This window comes from Lichenostomus cassidix, chromosome 20, assembly GCF_008360975.1.
Source record: "Lichenostomus cassidix isolate B80296 chromosome 20, HeHo_3.0, whole genome shotgun sequence".
NCBI lineage: Eukaryota > Metazoa > Chordata > Aves > Passeriformes > Meliphagidae > Lichenostomus > Lichenostomus cassidix.
Window position 1 is genome coordinate 10,027,946 of NC_139500.1, and position 20,165 is coordinate 10,048,110.

Genomic DNA, 20,165 nt, shown 5'->3' on the forward strand with positions numbered 1-20,165 from the left:
CTCAAGCTCTCAAAAACGATTCTCTTTAACCTCTGTGAGGAAGGAGAGATCTCGGGGATTTGAGTGCTCATCGTCTTAACGCTGCATTAGAGGGTGAAGGAGCTTGTTTGGGATTCTTCTCAGGGAAGGGCGGCTTGGAGGAGCGGGTCAGGGAATGTCAAAGGCAGATCAACACCAAAGAAGATGGTTGTGTTTTTCAACGAGCTCTGCTGCTAAACATGCTAGAGAGCAGGAGCTAGGAGGGAGGGAAAGGGTGTATGGTGACATGGAGGAAGGCAGAGAAAGCCTTAGCCAGCAAGGCAAGCATCCTGAGTCACGCTGCTGGGGAGGTGAGGCTGCTTTGCCAAGGAAAGGCTGACAGAGTAAGTCAGATGCCTGGAGTAATTCCACAATGTTGTAAAAAAAAAAAAAAAAAAAAAAAAAAAAATTACAAAGGGTTGGTGCAATTCTAGCCACAACCAGAATGCAAAATCCCACTGGTGTGAACACCAGCCACCCACAGTGCCGACAGCCAGAGCTGCCCCTGTTTGTGTGTACAAGTGAGGGGTGAGCACGGTCTGTGCCAGGGCTTTGAATGGGCTGCAACCCCGGGCTCGGGCAGAGCAGCTCCTGATGAATTACCCAGGCATGTGAGGCACAGAGCTCCATCCCAGCTCCCTGTCTGGCCACGAGCAGCATGGCTCCACGCAAGCGTCGAGAGGAGCCGTGTGCTCAGTCCCAGCCCCACCACTGCGGACACCGGGAGGGAGCTGTCCTGTGCCCGCCTCAGCCCCGCCTTGCTCGGGCTTGGAAGCATCACAGCTGTGAACATGGCCAAGATGAACATTTTTAGATGAGAGAGGAGCTTGTTTTGCTGACTCATAGATGCGATTTTCATAAAGACGCAGGGAATTTGTTGAACTCTGGTTTCACTTTGCTTAGGTCTCCATGGCTTTTTGCTATGGCTCTAATCCTTTTCTTATTTACTTTTATTTTCTGCTGCAAAACTTTCTACATTTCAGTGAGCTTTTAATTAGAAATGTAACAATGAAAATCTAAGGTTTTTTGTAATAGATACCAAAAGCGCTATGCTACACACCAAGGCCTTTGAAAACACACCAGATTTTCTCTACCAGCCAACCTCAGCCCTTTTTTTGCAGCTGACAAGGTGTAAAGTGACTACAAAAACCTGAAAAAGAAAATAATGTTTTTTCCATCATTACTCAGGCATTAATAAAGCACAACATTTCACAGTCCTCTGAGAACTGGGGTAAAGTTGGGGCTGACAACAGGAGGAAACCATATTTCCATTTCGTCTTGTAAATATTTTTCTTGCAGTGTTTTGCTTCAACACCGGGGGTCTAAGGACTGAGGCACAACAGTGTGTGTAGGCAGAAATAAGATCTTTCATTAGATGAACCGGAATAGCTGGGAAAATTAGATAAGTTTCCAGGTGCTTCCTAACCAGTCTCTCTTACACAGTCACTAAGACAAATCTATTGAAACCCCCTGAGCTGGAGGACTGGGCTCTGCTTAGGTTTGCTTTCAGTCCTTGTTTCCACAAGCACAAGTGCTTTCTACAGCTTACCTGACTGAAGGACTAGGATTAGATCTCTTCAGTTTCAGAGAAGTGTCTGCCCACTCCTTAAAACCAGCCAGAATCATTCCATTTCTTTAGCAGCTCTGCTTGCTCCCAGGCTCCTTTGTTTTCAATGGCCTAAAGAGCGATTTAGAATATAAATACACAAACCTCATTAAAAAAAAACACAGATAAAACCAATTCCCAGTTATGAAATATCATATCTACTCTTCTGAGTCCCTTCACAAGTTCAATTCTCACCAAAACCCACATCAGATAATGTTTGGTTGCTCCCAGAACAAGGACCTAGTGATGTAGCTGCTGGAGAGCAGAGCAGATGCCACCCTGTTTCATACCCCTGTGACCAAGCCCCCAGCTCCAGCCCAACTCCATAAACTTCACAGAGAGAGAGGTAGGAGGAAGCTCAGATGCCCAGCAGCTTGTCACTCCCAAGTACCACAGACCTGCCATTCTGAGAGCTCAGCAGAAATCACTGATGGGAAAATGGGACACCAGAGAACACAGAGATTGCTCTTGGTGATCTGAGTCTCACCTTAGCAGTGTGAGGGGTTTCTATGCATATGCACTGAAGGAAAATAGCCTTTAGTGTTGCCACAAATGATCTTATTTAACCTTTGAAAATAAAAGCAATGATTGTGAAAGAGGTGACAAGGTTGTTCTGGATACACTAATTGAAAAGTGCTGCCATTTTCCTGCCTCCTCTGGATATGGCACTGCAGTTAATCAGAATTCAATGATAAGTAGTTCTGGGAAGGAGAATGGGTTTTATTTGCTCTAAGCAGAGGACAGTCAGCTAAAAATCTCTGAGGGGCTGTGAGGCAGAGATCAGCCTAACCTGGCACAGGGACACATCACAGGACTTTGGCATCATCCGGAGCAGCAATGACCATGCTCAGAGCTGCTGAAGCCCTGCTCACAGCCCAGCAGCCTGCAGAGCTCTTTCACACCCCACCAGCAGACCTCAGCAGTGGGGCTGCACTCAGATGCTTTAGCAACAGGCAGTGCAGAAAGCCCAAAGGATGACTGAATGTGAAGTCGTTCTTTGGAAGAACAATGGAAAAATCATCCAGCCGGGATCTGAATGAGTAACTGGTCCTGACACCTGAACTACCAGCAATCCCAAGGGCTGCTTTAAAAAGAGTAACAAAATCACAAGATTTGTCAGCAGATTTTCATTATGAGGAAGCTGAGGTCAACCATATTTCTAAATTAATTTTCTAGTACATCTTGGTTAGACTTTAGGTAATGGTCCCTCCTCCATCCTACTCCCCCTTTTTTTAATAAGTACAATTTACTAGAGTTGCATAAAAATGAGTAATACATTCGTTTCACTTAAACCCAATATGAAATGAGTCATTTCTTTCCAGCACATGACCAGGCTGTTATGTCTCTCCTCAGCACACCACAGAAAGATAAAGATGTTACTTTTTGCCCATAAACAGACACTGTAAATCATCTGATTCTTTGAAGTGACAATGAGTTCACCTCCTGAAAAGGTCCATTTGAAGTGCACCTTTCCCTGTCATACCCACATCCCCACAGCTGTGTCAGGCCCTGGGAAAGAGGCACACACTTTGTTCCCAGACTAACCATGTCTATCTCCTCTGGCTGACAAGGGAGGGGGGAAAAGTCTCTTTGACAATGGGGCCCCAAAGGGAATAAACATGGTACCTTTATTTATAGATCCAAAGCTTGATAATCTGATCATTACATGCTCCATCCCCTTCAGGCTTTGAAAAAACAGTATTTTTTCTTGCCCTGTTTTGGGCTTTTCTGTCCCTCTCATCTTCCCAGCTCTCTGCCTCTCAGACACACTCTCTTTTTAGGAAGGTGGTGAGTTCTGACTGGGACTATGAAGTGCAATGTTTGTGGCGATAACACGATGACATTGAATCTGCTTTTCTGTTTTTCCCAAGCTCAGCTTTGCCTTTTGGATTTATCCCTCACATTTGAACTAGAGGGAACTGCATATGCCAGGGATTCCTTATCTTCTCATAAATTAGGCTCAATATAAGAAAACCTGGCCAACTAGACCAAGGCAGTTGTTCTCTCATAAAAGAGATTAATTTATATTTAAAGATAAAATTGCAGCAGAAAGAAACCCCCCAGTGCAGGGTGGAGTCCTTTGGCCTTTGTGTCTCTCATCCCAAAGCAAAAGAGGGTATTTGGCATCCACGAGGCAGGATGGGAATTCCCAGTGCTCCCAGGAATTCAGCAGCATTTGGGAGCTGGTCCCATCACAGGAGCACCACACTTGGCTGCTTTTCTGCCCCAAATCATTGTCTCACACACTGGCAGGAGGGATCAGCACCACCTTGGCTCTGCAGTGGTGACAACATCCCTGCAAAATCTGTCCGGTTACACTGAAATTAGGGTGGATTCACTGAATTATTATTTTTCTTTGCTAAATTCATCTCTGACCAGTCCTTTGGTCACTATATGGCAAACATAAGTGCTAATCAAAGGCAGGATTACTGGTAAAAACCAAAACAGTTATTAACCTATTTACTTTAACACAGCCTGACAGAAATAGGTCATGGCATCCAAAAATCTCACCTTAAGAAAGAGTTCCCATGTCCACTCCAAATCTTTTACATATTCTCTGGCCTCCTTCACATCTGAATTCACAGAGCATGTTTTAAACATACAGGAGGATGCTCCCCAGTGTCATTCTCATTGACAGCTCCAATCACTGTCAGCAGATGTACCCTGGCAAACATTCCCACCTGAGTCTAACCCAACCTTGCCCTTCGCTGCCCTCCAGAAACCAGCCCATAACTTACTGACTGCAGAATACGTCTTTTTCCCTCCCAAGAAAATCTCTTCACTGGACAAACTGACATAGCAGGAAGAGACAAAACACCTTTCCTGCTCCCAAACCTGTTCTCAAGGTCAGGAATGGGAGTAGGAAGGAGATTTTTCATTCCCACTGGGGTATTAGTTTCTTCATTGGCTTTGTAGGACTGACTACAGCATTTGCTGTAGTTCCAAACCCATGTGCAGCTTTCAGCTCTCTTACAGTAGTAACTGATGTATCAATTAATGTATTTTCTGTGTGGGGATGTTCTCCCTGAACACAAATATCCAACAGCACTGATAGTATCAAGCAAAGTATTCCCTACATTTATGCATATGCCAAACTTGGGTGCCAGCAAGGACAATTCGGGGTCCCACTATGCATAGATATTTAAAGGTTTTCCCCACCTTAATAAAAAAAAAAAAAAAAAAAAAAAGTTCTTACTTTACATTGGAAGCAGACATGAGGAGATCTCTTTTCACATTTTTTGATTTGGTAATAATAAGAAATCACTGGTTTACACAGGACAACTGTATTCCTCTGGATTTACACAAACGTGGCCAAGACCACGGTGCTGGTTAAAATTCACAAAAACTGCTCTCCTGCCTTCACATCTGCCGTGCAGATCCCATGACACTTCTGCAAACTCAACTCCCACCCGCTTAGTACAATCCACGGAGCTACAAATGGGTGACCTGAAGCTCCTTTTCAGATCCCAAACCCAGGAGCTTCTCTTGTATTGCTCAAAGTTTGACCCAGTGATACTGAAACCCCTTTTCAATTTTTTTTTTAATCTTTTTATATGAACTGTACATCACCATCTCCTCACTTCACAGTCTGAGCCAGTTTTTAATCCATTACCTTCCACCACCTCAGTCCTGAGGGTACACTGAGGTCATGTTTCCTATATTTTCTTTGAAATCATGAAACCTACAGGGAGAGGGGGGTGGTGGTGAGTAGAATATACTTTAAGACCTTCTGTAACTCAAGACCTGGAGCTATAGGAAAGGACTATGCATTGTAGCACTGATGATCAAATCATGAGTTGGCAAGACTGGCCTTTCATTCAGCTGAACCACAAATGCACTTGAAACAGTGACTTGCTTTTCTCCTTTTGTTTCAGATCTGCTCAGCATCTTTGCTGACATAAAACAGCCAAGGTCATTCCTGCTCTGAATCAACATCAGAAAAGGGAAAGGAAGAAAAGTGAAAATATCACTCTCCAAATCTTCATCCCACAGCATATTCCAGAGGGCACAACTTGATCATACCTTCTCTCACTCTCCCATGACCTCTTGCAAAATAATCCCTCCTCACATGCAAGTTATAAAGCAAAGCAGATCCTTTCACACTGAAAGTGCACACTGGCTGTGATGGCAAGATAAAAGTCATCCAACAACGCACACAATTTTGGCTTGTCTTGAGGAAAGTGATAGCTCAGTCACAAATGGGGAGGGCTGTGCAGTGAATGCAACTTGCCCAAGGTTATGGGGAATCCACATTAGGGAGAACTTGGACTCTCCATCCCTAGGCTGATTCAGCACACAAGTGAGGGAGGCAAAAGGTGTGCTGACCTTTAATTGTGGATACTGAGTATCCACACAACCAAACTGCACAATAGCACTCATGCAAAGGAACTTTCTTCCCCTTCCTAAACCTCAGGAAGCACTTGTAGGATGTGGCTGCACTGTGCAACTCTCCCCAGACCAGCAACCAGACAATGCCTCACACCATCACCAGCACCTGCCCTAAAGCAGGGTGACTTTTATTAGTCCAGGTTTGAGGGTAGCTCTTACTAAAGCCCACCTGTTTGGGACCATGCTTCCTCATTACATGGTCACAGCATGTCCGTGGAGCTACAGCATCCAGGGCCATAGCTCTGCTGGGAAGAGTGGAAACCCCCAGCCCCAGGAAGTGCAGGTGCAGCATCATTTCCAGCCCAGGCTCTGCTCCTGGGGATCAGCCCCTTCATCCCCCACCTTTCCCTCAATACAATCCCACCTATTTCACTGCACAGCAGAGAAGAAAACACCAAGCTCCAGATCACCAATGGCATTTCAGGTTCCTTTGTGTATCAACAGCAAAACCTGAGCCAAGCCTGGAGACAGCTTTAGGCTGTAATGCATATCCAGGGGAGAAAGCATTTCTTGATCCTCTACCAAGGACCTCTGGTTGCTCTCAGACTTGCACTGATCACAGCTAAGGAGTGAGAGAGGAAGAGCATGTTATATTTCTTTCCTTTAGACAACGCTCCAAAAATTCCTGTGTTTGACTATGGAAAACGCAAATGATGTGGGTGTTTAAACTGATCACCCTGGCAGTGATTTAAAAAGAAACAACACAGAGCCAGGAAACCCCAGATTTATAGAGCTGCAGCCTTATTTCCTCGTAGCATGCGGGAGAAAACCTGCCTGTATGCACATGTTTTTCCAGCCCCCAAATTTGTTATCTGTCCTGGTCTTACATCAGAAAACATTTTTCAAAGATACCTCCAGGTAAGCAGGAATAAAACCACAACTTCTTTTCGTGCAAGCCAGATGTCATGAAGGCAGATAAAGCTATGGGCCTGTCTTTTTGTCTGCTCTTAGATACAAATATTGAGATCACTGAGTAGGAGAAGCAGTGGCCCAATCTCTGCTCAGGAAGCCCAGAATACATTTCCAAGCAGCAAATTACACCTGAAAAAAACTTGGCAAATGGGACAGGCCTGCTCTACTGCCATAAGATCATTGTCCACATGGTCTTCATCCCTTCATTAGCTGTTTTACTGCATAATCATGCTCTTTTACAGAAGTGCAATGCCTTCTCCTGATAACATCATCCCCAGGAAGCCAAAGCACTCCAAATGCAAAGGCTGGCATTAAACAAGGAGAGTTCTTGTTACGCTTCTTACCCCTACTTAAGCTCGATTTGGACATAGATTAGAGGTGCACGACAGACAGATAACTGCTGAAAGCACAGAAAATACTGAAGTTTCTTGTCCAAGGCAGAAGAGGGGGAGCGAAACAGGCTGGAGGTGGCTGTTCCTTAGCCAGCCTCTGCTAATCGAAGAGAGCCATCCTCATCAATATCACTTTGCTTTGGCAGCTTCTCAGGAGGAAAAAAAAAAGGAGAAAAAAAAAAATCTCACTCCCCCTGTGCAACATGCCTTAATTGCTATGTGTATCACACACCAAAGAGGAAATCCAGGGGGGTAGCAGCAACATGATGAGCTGCACCACCTTTATTGCTTTCAAGAGAAAATTCTTGCAGTTGGGGAGCAGGAAGGGGGAAGGCTCATCCCCCTCTGACCCACAGGGCACATTCTTTGCCACTCCATCTGCCACCCCCAGCTGCTAAATCCTCCATCACCAGCACAAGGTGATGTGGGAACGCAGGCACTGCTAACACATGAAAGGAAACAACTTTGGCTGGTTGCCTCCTTACAAGCCCCGCTCTCCCCACCCCCTTCCTGCGCTTCCTCCCTGACATGTTTAAAGCATCTGAATGTTGAGGTACTGAGATATCACAGAGCGAGTTTCCCTTTCCTATCCCTCTCAGATGGCTCTTGTCAGCAGCTCCCTTCAGCCCTACTCTCAGCCCCCTGTTTTCCATGAGGATTTCCTTTCCTCCTGCTCTGGAGCCACTGCTCTGGAGCTCACATTATTTGATTTCTTGGAGCCTACAGTCTGGAGCCAGGAAGGTTTGTCTGCTTCCCTGGGTTCAGCTAATAAATTGGGATCAGGGGGTCACACAGCAGGGGACTTGGAAGCCTGAGAGCCTCTGACACCATTTTTATTAGTTTTTACTATACATACCATTTCAGGAGCCGGGATGCCATCCCAGTGGGGCCCTACCCATTGCTTAGTAACTAAGATTTTGTAATCTAAGTTTTGACAAGGTCATTTTTTACCTTGGGAGAGTGTGGGGGAGGGAGAACCCCCACATACATTAATTACACAAACACTGTGGGGACAATGCAAATAGGAGCCCATTTCCCTTTTGCATCAGGGCCAAGAAGGAAAAATCTTTTTACTACAAAGCTATTACAAGCCAAACAGGCCAGGACATTTAAAAAAAACCCACACTGATACAGTCCTGTCCTCTGCTTGAAGACTGGATGAGTGCATTTCAGCCTTTTTGCTGTCCATTCCTAAAAAACCTCCATGCCATCAGCAAAAGTGAACAAGCCTGGTGGTAGCCAAACAAGCCTGGAGGTAGCCACAGAGCCCTGATGCCCAAGTTGTATTAAATGCCCCTGTGCCTCTGCTGGCAGCATGGGGATGACACTGATCAAGTTAAAATTATGCAGCAAAACTTCCACTAGGATCAGCATTGCTGTGCTGGTGATCACCTGGTGTTTAGCTAATCACCACATTGGGTATAAATGACTTTTTGGCAAGCTCTTGTCCCAAAACCAGAGGTGTGAAGAGTCCAGTGGTCTTTCTGGTCAGCCAGAGAGATTTTTTCCTGATAGAACGTTTCTTAGGCTAACAAGCAGGATGTTTAGAAAGCATGAGAACCAAGGAAATATGGTCACTGACAGCCACATTAGGGCTAGGACAATTCCATGAGAGCAGCTACAGGTCAAAGCCAAGGCAGGGGAGCACGGTGGTGACATTGCCATCACCACAGGGAAATGGTGCTGGGGTGGGGAATGGGCTGCCAACCATCCTGACCTGCTGAAAAAGGGCAAAACAGGCATTTTGGCCCAAAGACACGCAAGATGGTTCAGAGCAGGAGCCAGTCTACCTTTCCTCGTGCATTTAGTGCTGCTCTCTTCTGCTGCAGCTTTGCTGAGTTCGATAACCCTGAACAAATTTGTCTTTTTCTGTTTTTTTCACATTTGCTGTGATAAATTCACCGTGGAAAGAGGAAAACAGTCCTTTGGTCACTTCTACCTTTCCCTGACACCCTCTCCTCAGATCCAGAGCTGTGTGAGGTGTATGCTTCTGATGTTAAAGATTGACATGTTAAAGGTTAAAGTAGGACTGAGATTGGTAAGGCTTTGAGGTCCCTCAGAATGAATCTTGCTGGCTGTCACCTCCTCGGGCTCCAAGCACAAGCTTTGAGGTTAAGTCCCAGTGTTTGTGTTTTGGGCCTTTGTTGTGGTTCCTTGATATGTTCATGATGGCCTTGGCTCTGCCATCCCACAAGCAAATGCAAAATTCACAAAGTGGTGACTCAGTCGTTTTATCCACTGGCAGCAAAAGCAGCAGCTGGCAGAGGCTCAAAACAGATCAGACAACAGGGCAACAAGTGTCTCCAAGATGGATTTCAGACAAGCAAGGAAAAATGAAAAACCTGAGAAAGCATGGGGAGAAAAAGCCTGCTCTTAAATAAAGAGGGAGAAAAACAGCTGGAACATCAACTATAGGCTGGAGAGATCAAAAGTAAATCAGCTCTGTGACAGACAAGGAGATGTGCTGTGTCTCAGTACATCTACACTCAAAATACAGTGACTCCCTGGCCCATACAGAGTGTTCCACTGCTTCAACTCAGCCTGCACGTCAAAAGAACTTGCTTTTTGCTGCCAGCACTGGAAGCTCAAAGCAGAGCCTACAGATCACGCTGTTTTCTTCCTGCTTGAGGCAACAGCCCTAAAAATAAAATGACCCTGGAGGACTCAAAGCTGGCTTACTTGTTTGGCTGATAGTGTATGAAGTAGGATAGCAAGGCTTGTGCTTGTTCTTCTGCAGTTATATGGGCTCTGTGGGTTTTCAAGTAACAAAATACATCCCCAGATGTGAAGGGGAACTTCACCACGACCTGGTTTTACATCATGGCAACACCTTCATGCCTGGAAGAGAAAAGAATGATCCTCATAACACGTCCTGTGCTGTGTGAACACACAGTACCACAGGCTCTTGCTCGGTGCACACAGAGAACTGTGAGTAACAGCAGTGAGCAATCCCTGTACCAGGCCACACGTCTGAGCTGAAGCTGTGAACTTGCCAATAAAAGCAAGACATCATGAGCTTGATGTACATAAAAAGGGATATTTCTGTATTAACCATGGGATAATGTATTAACCATGTATGATAATGAACTCTAAAATCAAATTTTTAGAAGGGGAAAAGATGGTCTTGTGCTTAAACACTGCAATAGAGTCACAACATCTGGCTCCTGTCCTTGGTATGACCCATGGTCATCCTGTGAGACCTCAGGCAAGTCTTGTCTTAGCTATGTAGCAGTTATGAAATCATTACAGCATGAGTGATTTTTTTTTTTTTTTTGAACAGTGCACAACCATTTACATTCAGGGAGCTTTACAACACATTTCTGTCTGTTTGATCTCCAGCCCCAACTTTTCTGGCAAAATAGCAATTAGAGCACAAGTGCTGAGCCGGCTCTTTGTTGCTGCCCGTGCCCTATCAGACTCCAAAAATGATTGTGACTCAGTCACCTAAGCTGCATTCTGTTTATTCATGTGTAAACTGGGAATCATTATAATTGCTTTCTAAGCATTAATTGATTATTCTTCATAGCACTACTATAGAAGCCTTAGAACAGAGAGGACGAAAACCAACAAGAGGAACAGACAGCAGCAAAATTGCAAACTGCCAATAGTTTTTTTTTGTTTACTTCTTTTCTCTTCTTCCGAGCATGGCACTGTGGGAAATTCATTCCAATCATGTCCTGATTCAACATGGCGTGCTGTGGTTTGCTCTGTGACTTCAGTCCATCCATCTCAACTTTTTTCTGTTCAAACCAAACTTCATCTTGGAAGTGAAGTTTTACGTTCTTAGGGGGTTTCATAATTCCCATGAAGACAAGGAGGATGTGTCCATTTATATAATTGCCTGTGTTTACCTTTGCCTATCATTAGGGGGCAAGAGATTCAGATGGATGGCAGATGGCTCAAGAATTTCTAGGAGCAGTTACCTCCTTCTACAACTCCCTGCTTGCTAAAGCAGGAGGCTGGAAAGAAATTGTGACCAACACACTGATCTGCATTTAGAGAAATTAATTCTCTTCCTTCCTGGGTCTCAAGTGCAGTATGAATGGAGAAGCAACAAAATTTCCAGAACAGGTAGAGAACTGAGTCAGAGAGACAGTAGGTGTGCTATTTGGGCAGATTAACTTCACACCCTTAATCATTTCCAGCAACAAAACAACTGAAATAAAACACTAATCAAACTACAAAACTCAGGTCTAGTTCTCCCTCAGGAAAAAAAAAAAAAGCAAAAAGCAAGACACAGTAAAAATACAAGCCTAAACCAGCCATCTTTGGAATTCACTAACATGGAAAGAGGCAGGTATATAGTGTAGCTGGGTAATGCAAACAATCTCCTTTTCCCTAATGGAGTATATGCTCAGCTCATAAAAAATACTACTTTACAGAACCATAGTTTTAGTTTTGTTTTTTATAGTGTTAGGCTAAAATTATTTTACTATTGTAATTATTAAGTCACAGGTCAGTTAGTCACACAACAGCAACTGCTGTCACAGAAGATTAACTGGAAATATGGTCTGCATATTTTACTCATAAAAAATTAGTTTCTTCTCAGGTAACAACATGGAAATGTATTGAAAGCAAAAAGGAGCAGTCAGATATGCTAGGAAAGATTCAGGCAGATGTTCTAAACTGTCTATGAGTCACTCAGAGAATTGTCCCACCTGAAGTCCAGAAGTTTCTCATGGAGGAGGAGAAAGTTATTTAGGAAAAACACACAAGTGAAAAATCAGACTTTTCTGTTAGCAGGCAGCTAGCTGAACACTCATTTTTCTCCTTGGAGAATGTTTTAATGGAAAAAGTGACTGATTTGGCAAAGACTGTTCCAAGACAGTGATACTGAGTCATAAAGCAAAGCTGTAGCTACCATGCAGCCTGATCCAATGGCCCTGAAGTCAAGAAGAAGGCTCTGGATCAGGCCCATACAAATTAAATAAAGTTTGCAGCATGGCTCTTATTAGCTCAGACCTACTGGAAGAGCTGGCAATGAAAAGCTGCTGCTGCTGCTGCTTTCAGAGCAACTCTTCCCTCACTATTAGCAGTATCATTTCTGTCTGAGGATGTTCTGCAAATTGTGACAGGCATCAAACTGAGGAGTGTTCTTTGGACTTTGCTGTTCAAAGAGAAGGGGGAAAAACAGTTTCACAGCTGTAGGTTGAGCATGAAAAATGTGGCAGGTGACAGAAAGAGGGTCACCACGCTGTGGGAGTGTCTGTGTTTGACAGTGTATGGGCTTGGTTTTCTGTTATATTGTGTGAATTTAGGGTTGGCAAAACAGGAGAAAAATGCTAGTTATTTAAATCCTGGGATGAGGAGCAGCAGCAGCCACCACTTAATAGGAAAAAACATTCCCCTTCAGATGAAGAAGGGAACAAAGTCTATATAAAGGATAAACAGTAACAGAACTCAGACCTTCTAGCATAAAAGGGGATATTAAACAAAAAAAAGCTGCAGAAGGGACACTGAACAAGCCTAATTGATCTCCTGACACAAAGCACATCCCTTGAAGTCAGACATACCTTTCAATCAGGGTTAGGGACCAAAAAATGACAAAGCACAATAATCTGTCAATTCCAGAGAACAGAGGAGAGACAGAGACAGGATTCTGTGTTACAGGACAAAAAGGAAGCCCTTGACCTCCATCCCTCAGCTCTCAGTTTAGATGCAGGAGGGGAATAGCAGAGGTGGCAACAGCTCCTGGTGCTGCAGTGCTCAGATCTCTCAGGGGGACACCAGGGAGGTGAGGAGAGCACCTAACCACCATCTACAAACTGCTGCTTCAGTAAACCCTGCCCCGGGTGGATTTTCCATGGTCAGAAAGGGACTGAATGCAAAGAGAGGATGAGATGAAGAAATTATTTAATTAACTATACAACAATGCCAAAAGCCTGGGTAATAAACAAGAGAAAATAGAATTAGTCATTTATGAGCACTAATTTCACCTAGCTGCTGTTACTGAACCTCATAGAATGATTTGCATGACTGGATGTTTAAATCAATGTTTATAATCTACTTAGATAGGGCCTAGATCTTAGAAGAAAATGAGGAGTGGAAAAGATATATTTACCTATAACCAAGTCACTGACAATTAAAAAAAACCACTGCCCTGAATGTTTCCTACTCAATGACCTGGATAAAGCAGCAAAATGGATTGTCATCCCTTCCCATCCTGCCGCAAACCAGGGTGACTAACACAAAAACTGGTTGTTAGTGAGGTGTAGGATGAAAAGACAACCTAACCTCAAGATCTCCCTCATGAGAGGTCAATTCTAACCCCTCTCAGGAATGCTAAATATCCCTGCTGTAAATGTGTCAAGGTGGCAGAGAAGTCACCAGGCTGGGGAAAACCTCTACCAGCTTACTCTTGAAAACAATGCAACAACCATAAGTACAATTACTTATGAGTCAATCACTCTTGTTACAGGCAGCAATACCAAAATGTCTAAACTAGTAATGATATAAACTTGGTGCCCTGAAAAGCTCTCAGCTTTCTCAAACTGTTTGGGGCAATTCAGCTGAGGGAAAATGTCTCACAGACCAAATGTGACTGAGAGCTGTTTATGAACATCCTACCAAAAGCTCCAGGTGCCACAACCCAACAGTTAAGATGGTACTGGTCAAATAACTAATCTACAGCAACAAATTGCAGAAATTTAACAAAAATTCCAAAAGCACTATAATTTTCTGAGACCAGTTAATAACGATGCTGTCTTTTGGTAGATCCCAATGGTGTCCCAAATCTCCATTTGTTGGTATAAAACAACCAAGCTTTTCATTTGGTTTAGGCCATACCCATTATTTGCTGCCATATCTTGTTCATCTCCAAAGCACACTCTGGATATAAGGATCTAACAAGCAAAGGGGATGATATCATTGGTGTTGAAAGATCCTCCAAAAAGTAAAACCCAAATCCTTGTGTAATGCTACACACAGTGCTCTCTGCTGAAAATCATGGAGAGCAAGAACTGAGAATCATCATCCATGACCTTCTACCATGCAGGCATGCCATGACCTTGGCCTCATTTTTAACCTCTTCCATGCCATGCCTTGATGCCAGCCCTGCAGGGTGATGCCAGTTGTAGCTTCAGGGATTACTTTAAAGTGACAGATGGAGTGTCAAAGCAAACAGCATCTGTCCAAAGGGCCCCAGTAGGTGATGCTTCACAGAGTATCTCCTGAACATCTGCAGTAATTAACTGCTTAAGCTGAACAAGATTTAATTTTTCAGGCTGTGTTGAATCAGATGTAGTTCACTGCACAGGGGCCCTTGATCTGCTCTGTGCACCTAGAAAATAGTTTTGCATCTCCCTAAGCCCTCTTCACCTTGAACTTCAGAACTGTGGCAGCTTGTTTGTTCAAAAAATAGGCATTTTGTGACTAAATACACAATTTGGCATCCAGCAAAGTTGTTTCCCATGTCTGAAAGGAGACCACGATCAGAAAAAACATGAAGAAAATGAGGAGAGGGAGAGGCCAGAGCCTTACCCAAGTGGGAGAGATTTGAGTTTGATATCCCACTGCCAGAATGAAATGCATTCCCTTCCCTCCCATCACAGGGAGGCAAAGCTTCGCAAGTCAGTATCAAAGACACAACAGAGACCATTTCATTTGCTCTCATTTACACAGACCTGAGGTATCCACCATTCACTCCTTCCTACCTCTGGCATTTGCAGCCTTGTAGTTTGACTTTCGCATTTTAAAAGTGCAAGGAATATCTCGTTTGGGAGAATAGTGATGAAGTTGTTAATTTAAAGGAGAGCCTGTGCCCTGTAAAAGCCAAAAAAAAGCAGTTGCAGAGACAAGTCAAGTGGTCAGGAGAGGCAGACAGGTCTGTAGACGAGAGATACCAATTCCTAAAACAGATGATGGCTGTCAGACTGATATATCAAGCCTAGCTGTAATATCACAGGCTTTACTGTAGCCACAGTTCCCTGGCTACAGAAAAAACACATTGATATGTCCTTTCCAAGACAGAAAGGGGCAAGGAAACGAAACCCCTTTGTGCTTCATGGCAGGGAAACGTTATTACAGAGGGACAATTTTCTCAGAGTCCCAGATATCTGGCAACCCTGATCATCCAAACAGGGAACAAGCCATAAGATAAATGTTCAGCCTTCAGCACTTATTCCTCAGAGTGCAAGGTTCTCATATGGAGGTTACCATATAATACTGGATTAGGGTAAGATATTACCTTGCATTGCTGATAGGATTTTTACATAGGTGTTCACATTCATTGCCAAACTCTCCCTAGTTTATATTATTTTCTTCCATCTGTCTAATCTAGAGTGTTTCTCAGGCACCCATCACTTTGGGATCATTTTTGTCTGAGCAGTAATATATTCCTTGCACACTGGGCAGATGCACCACTTACCTGCCAGCCCTGGTTTGTTCCCTTATTCTGCTGGGGAACCCTAAAAAGATGCACTGTTGATTTCAGCCTTTACCAAAAGCTGAGGCTGTTGGCCTGGGAATCTCACCTATTAAGAAATCCAGTTTTGCTCCCTTTTCTTACTGAATGCATTTTCTTCTTCAGCTAGAGAGCAAAAGCCTGCAGGTCACACCAGAAGAAGGAAATTAATTATTTTTTATTTGTCAAAGTTGAGAGTGAGTAGGAAATCATCTGAAACAGACAGAAATGCTGATCTCACTCTAAATAATGAATTACATTTAATTCTCTCTTGGTGTTTGTTCTTTGCTCACTAAGCCTAAACTGTTCACACATTTGGTGGTGCAACTTAGAGCCATAAATCATGGAATAGCTTGGGTTGGAAGGGACATTAAAGATCACCCACTCTCAGCCCTCCTGCCGTGGGCAGGGACACCTTCCACTGGACCAAGTTGCTCAGAGCTGGTTGGAGTCCAGGCTGGTATGTGCCAACCAGTCCCACTGGGGTATAATCATCCAGGACTTGACTGGTGATGCAAAAATGGGATGATGCTTCAAAACAGCCAGCAATGTTCTCTCCTAGATCTGACTCACTGGCACCCACAATGACATGGCCAGCTCAGGTTTGTCTTAACTGTGAAATTAAAAGCTTTTAATTCTAGGCATAGATTGCATAATTCTGTACTTTAAAAGGTTATCAAGAGAGACTTCTCTATGTGACAAACCCCAGACCCACTTTAAGGAAGGCCTAAGCCCTCTCATCAAATCCTGCACCAAATAGCACTTTGGACAGCCAGAAAAACTCAGGAAGAAAGGAAACAGATAAAAGGAAAAGGCTGTGAGAAGGAAGGGAAACTCACAACAACCCTAATATGTGACTGGGGGATGGGGAAAGAGAAGGCAAAATAAAGGCCATGTCAAATGACTCTGCTTTCCCCTCTATTTCATTTGGAGAGAAGATTAGGTTACTACAGTTCAACAGGACTCAGTTTGCTTATTGCTTTGGGCATTAAGAACTTAATGCAAAAGTAATGAAGTTAAACCTGTGGCATAGATAATGGTCATTAGCAGCCTTCTTTCCCTGTCGTAAACCTGACCCTTGTTAACTCCCGTTTTATCTTTCTATGCAGATGATTCTGAATGGGGCAGGAAGTATTCTCTATTCTGGCCAATTTGGGAAAAGCATCAGCTAGTGGGTATGCATTGCTCTTTCCAAACCTGGAGCCTTTCTCCCCCACACTACAGCCCAGGCTGCATTACAAACTAAAGGGAAGCACTGGGGGAAAAAAGAGCAGACTTGGAGCCCTTGACAGAAAAAACAAAACTCTTATAGGGCTGAGAGCTTCCAGAAGTCAGCTGGGATCAAAATCTCCTAAGGATGTAAAAGCCAAAGATTTAAAAGTTTTAGCAAGAAACAAACCCCATTTTCTGCTTAACCCCTTTAATTTCTGTTCCCCACCTCCCAGATAATGGAGCTCGTTCCCTGCTCATTAATTAAGTTCTTTTAAAGCTTATTGACTGAGGGCAAGATTGCCCCTTCAACCGGATCCTTGAGAGCTGCTGAGTGTTTCTGTGCCACTGTTCTGACAAAGGGAGTCCTGTTGCCCAGTTCTGTCAAGGAACATCTTCCCTGGATAAGACTCAAATATTCTTTCACCTGGGACCCAAAAGGAACATAATTTTAGCCGAAACAAACCCACTGTTCACGACTGCATGGGGAAAATTGTCTCATTATCACCCAGGTCTGAAAAGATGCTCTAGTTCATCTGCTTTTAAAAGTAAAATGATGATTACTACATTTTGTATATTTCTGCCTAATAATGGTCAGTTTTTTTCCCCCTGGGAATTATGGGGTGCATGAAGAAACTGAATTTACAAATAGAAGTGACCATGCCATTGTCTAACTACAAATAATGAAGGGCTGTATAGCAACATTGACCTTCATGACAAATTAATCAATGTTGAGGTTTCACTGCCAAGTGAATCCAAATGTACCCCAAAAGCAGCAATAGAGCCCTCAAGCAAATTGCAAAATTGCATTACCTTCAAAGAAAGGATCATCTGGCCCTCAAAGTGAAAATGCTTCATAATAATATCAGTCATCACAAGAGTTACACCTATATTTGAGTAACAGGGAGTGGATTAGTCATCACTTTGTGAGCAAAAAAAAAATGAATTTCTGAGTTGTAGTCCCAGAGAATTATCTGTTTTCCTGTAAATTCACTAGGAGAGAGGAAAACCACAGACAGAATTACCCCAAGCTGAGATTTTAGTATTTCATGCTGAAATGGGGTCTGTACAGGACATTGCTGAATAGACAGATAAAACAGTCAAATTTTAAGGTGTAGAAGCCAATATGACTGCTTGAATCATCTCCCAATCTCCTGTTCAGATTCTCATCCACTGTATTTACACAGACATATGCGATTTTGTTGCCAGCTGGTGATTTGGCAATAAAATGAAATCCGAGCCTAATGTGCCTAGAAGATTTGTTTGGAAAAAAATAAACCCAAGATTAAAAAAACCAAACTAAGTAGTACTTGTTTATAGAAACATTACGGTACCTTTGATCCTTTCTTCTGTTCTGCTTCAATATGCTTAAGTAAAAAGAAAATACGCTGTAAATTTCAGAGAGCAGCATGGGGGCTCCTATGTTTGTGTTGCAAAGACAGACTGAAGCCTTTAATCAAGACAAACTCCTGTAGGGCAAATTTCCCAATCTGGCAGTAGTGTGGTGGTGTTGCTAGGTGGATCCCCATCGGAGCACTCTGCAGCCCTTGGAGCTGGGCTGAGCCACTCCTGTGACAGGGCAGCCCTGCAGAATCACCTGGGGGTGGCAGGAGCTGGGGAGGAGAGAAGGTGACACCCAAGGAGTAAAGGCCCGAGCTAATAAAGACATAAATATGTGGAATAATAATGCAGGGCACTTAAGGGATACATTGAACTAGAATAGCAAAGCAGAGGTGCAAATGTTATAGAAATACAGTATCCATCAGAGGAATGCTTCTCATGCCCATGACCCTGAATAAAAACACTAAGTCCCTTGACCTATTTTCTACATCCATGTTGGACAATTATGTACATGCTGCTCTTAAAACCTGACCTTTATAGTGTCTCACATCAAAGCTGATTGCACATGGACAGATTCTCATGGAATATGAGTGTGAAATAAGCACAGGGGGAGGAACATGCCTTATACAAGTCTCAGGTTATAATACCTAAAAATACTGGATACTTCTGTATATGAAATTTTTGTAATAATGACACTTAAAAATTATAGGTGCACATGTACTCTCAAGGTCTATTAGGACACCACCTTCATCATCTAAATTTTTTTTCATAGGTTTACTGTTTTCAAAAGAAAACCAAGGGAGTTTCAAATGACTGTCTGAAGTGCATAAGGTCTATAGTACTGTGCTGTGCTACAAACTGATGTACACTGAGAATTATAATAAAAGATTCAAATAAAAAAAAAGTATTGAAAATAAAAGAGCATTTCCTTTAAAACTCCTGTTTTCCAGCAGTGTAATATATTCCTTTCTGACCAAAATCTTGTCCCTTTTCTCAGAACATCTCTGAATATCCTCAGTGGACTCTGAATTCTCTGTGATCAGATAAATAGCTGCAGTTAGAATCTCCCAGCAAAAACAAATCAGAAAGAACTTCCAAATGGCCAAGGGAAAGCATCATTTGCCTCTGCGAGGATCCTGTGCATCACTGACAAAAGCAAATAAATTTTTAAATAGAAGTTAAAAATCATTACCCAAGCCTTGAATTATGGAAAGTGAGCAGCAATGCTGTAACCCAGCACCCCTGGCCCCAGGAGCCACGGGAGGACTGGTGGGGAAATGTGCTCTGTTGAGGCTGCTGAGTGGAAAAGGGATTAATTCAGCTGCCTCCTCCCATCACCGCGTTGGAGATGGTGTCAGGAAATCCCACAGAGGCACCTGATGTGTCTGTATGGGTAATTCCAAAGCCTTCTCCGCCATTCTGTGTTTCTGCTAAGCCAAGCCTTTGAGTGCAGATGGTGCTCCAGGGAGAGGTGGACTGATTTATGTCCTCTCAGCTGAAGGGCCACAGTGCAGGAGAGGCTGATTGCCATCACTCTAGAGGCAACAGCAGCCTCAGCCTTCTCCAGCTCTGTAAAGACAAGTAGAGGCCATATGCAGCTCCCTGCAGCCATCCAAAGAGAGCAGGAGCTGAAAGGTAACTTCCCCATCCATGTGGAGTTTAATGCCTGCTGAGAAGTCCCCTCAGCCAAATGCCCAGGCTCCCTGTGCTGCAGTGATTTGTGCAGCCCTGTCTATCTCTGAAACACAAGCAAGTTATTGTTGGCATACAAAGCAGCTGGCAAAGTGTCATCCCATGATTCAGCATATCAAGAAGAAAGAATAATGAATCATTGTGCAAAAAGGTTGTGCAACAGGGACTGAAACAGGCCATATGAAAGCACTGTTGCATTGGAATA

At 43.5% G+C, this 20,165-nt stretch overlaps 1 long non-coding RNA gene across 2 annotated transcripts in view; it reads right to left on the reverse strand.

Moving 5' to 3' along the window:
* The window catches only part of LOC146428810 (uncharacterized), a 32,681-nt gene extending 17,460 nt beyond the window's left edge, over positions 1–15,221 (reverse strand). For both annotated transcript variants that reach the window (XR_014855936.1, XR_014855937.1), the window contains exons 1-2: positions 14,940–15,221; positions 1,568–1,696 (exon numbers count right to left, since the gene is read on the reverse strand). This is a non-coding gene — a long non-coding RNA (uncharacterized LOC146428810). The remainder of the gene's footprint in view (positions 1–1,567; positions 1,697–14,939) is intronic.
* Positions 15,222–20,165: the final 4,944 nt, after the last annotated feature.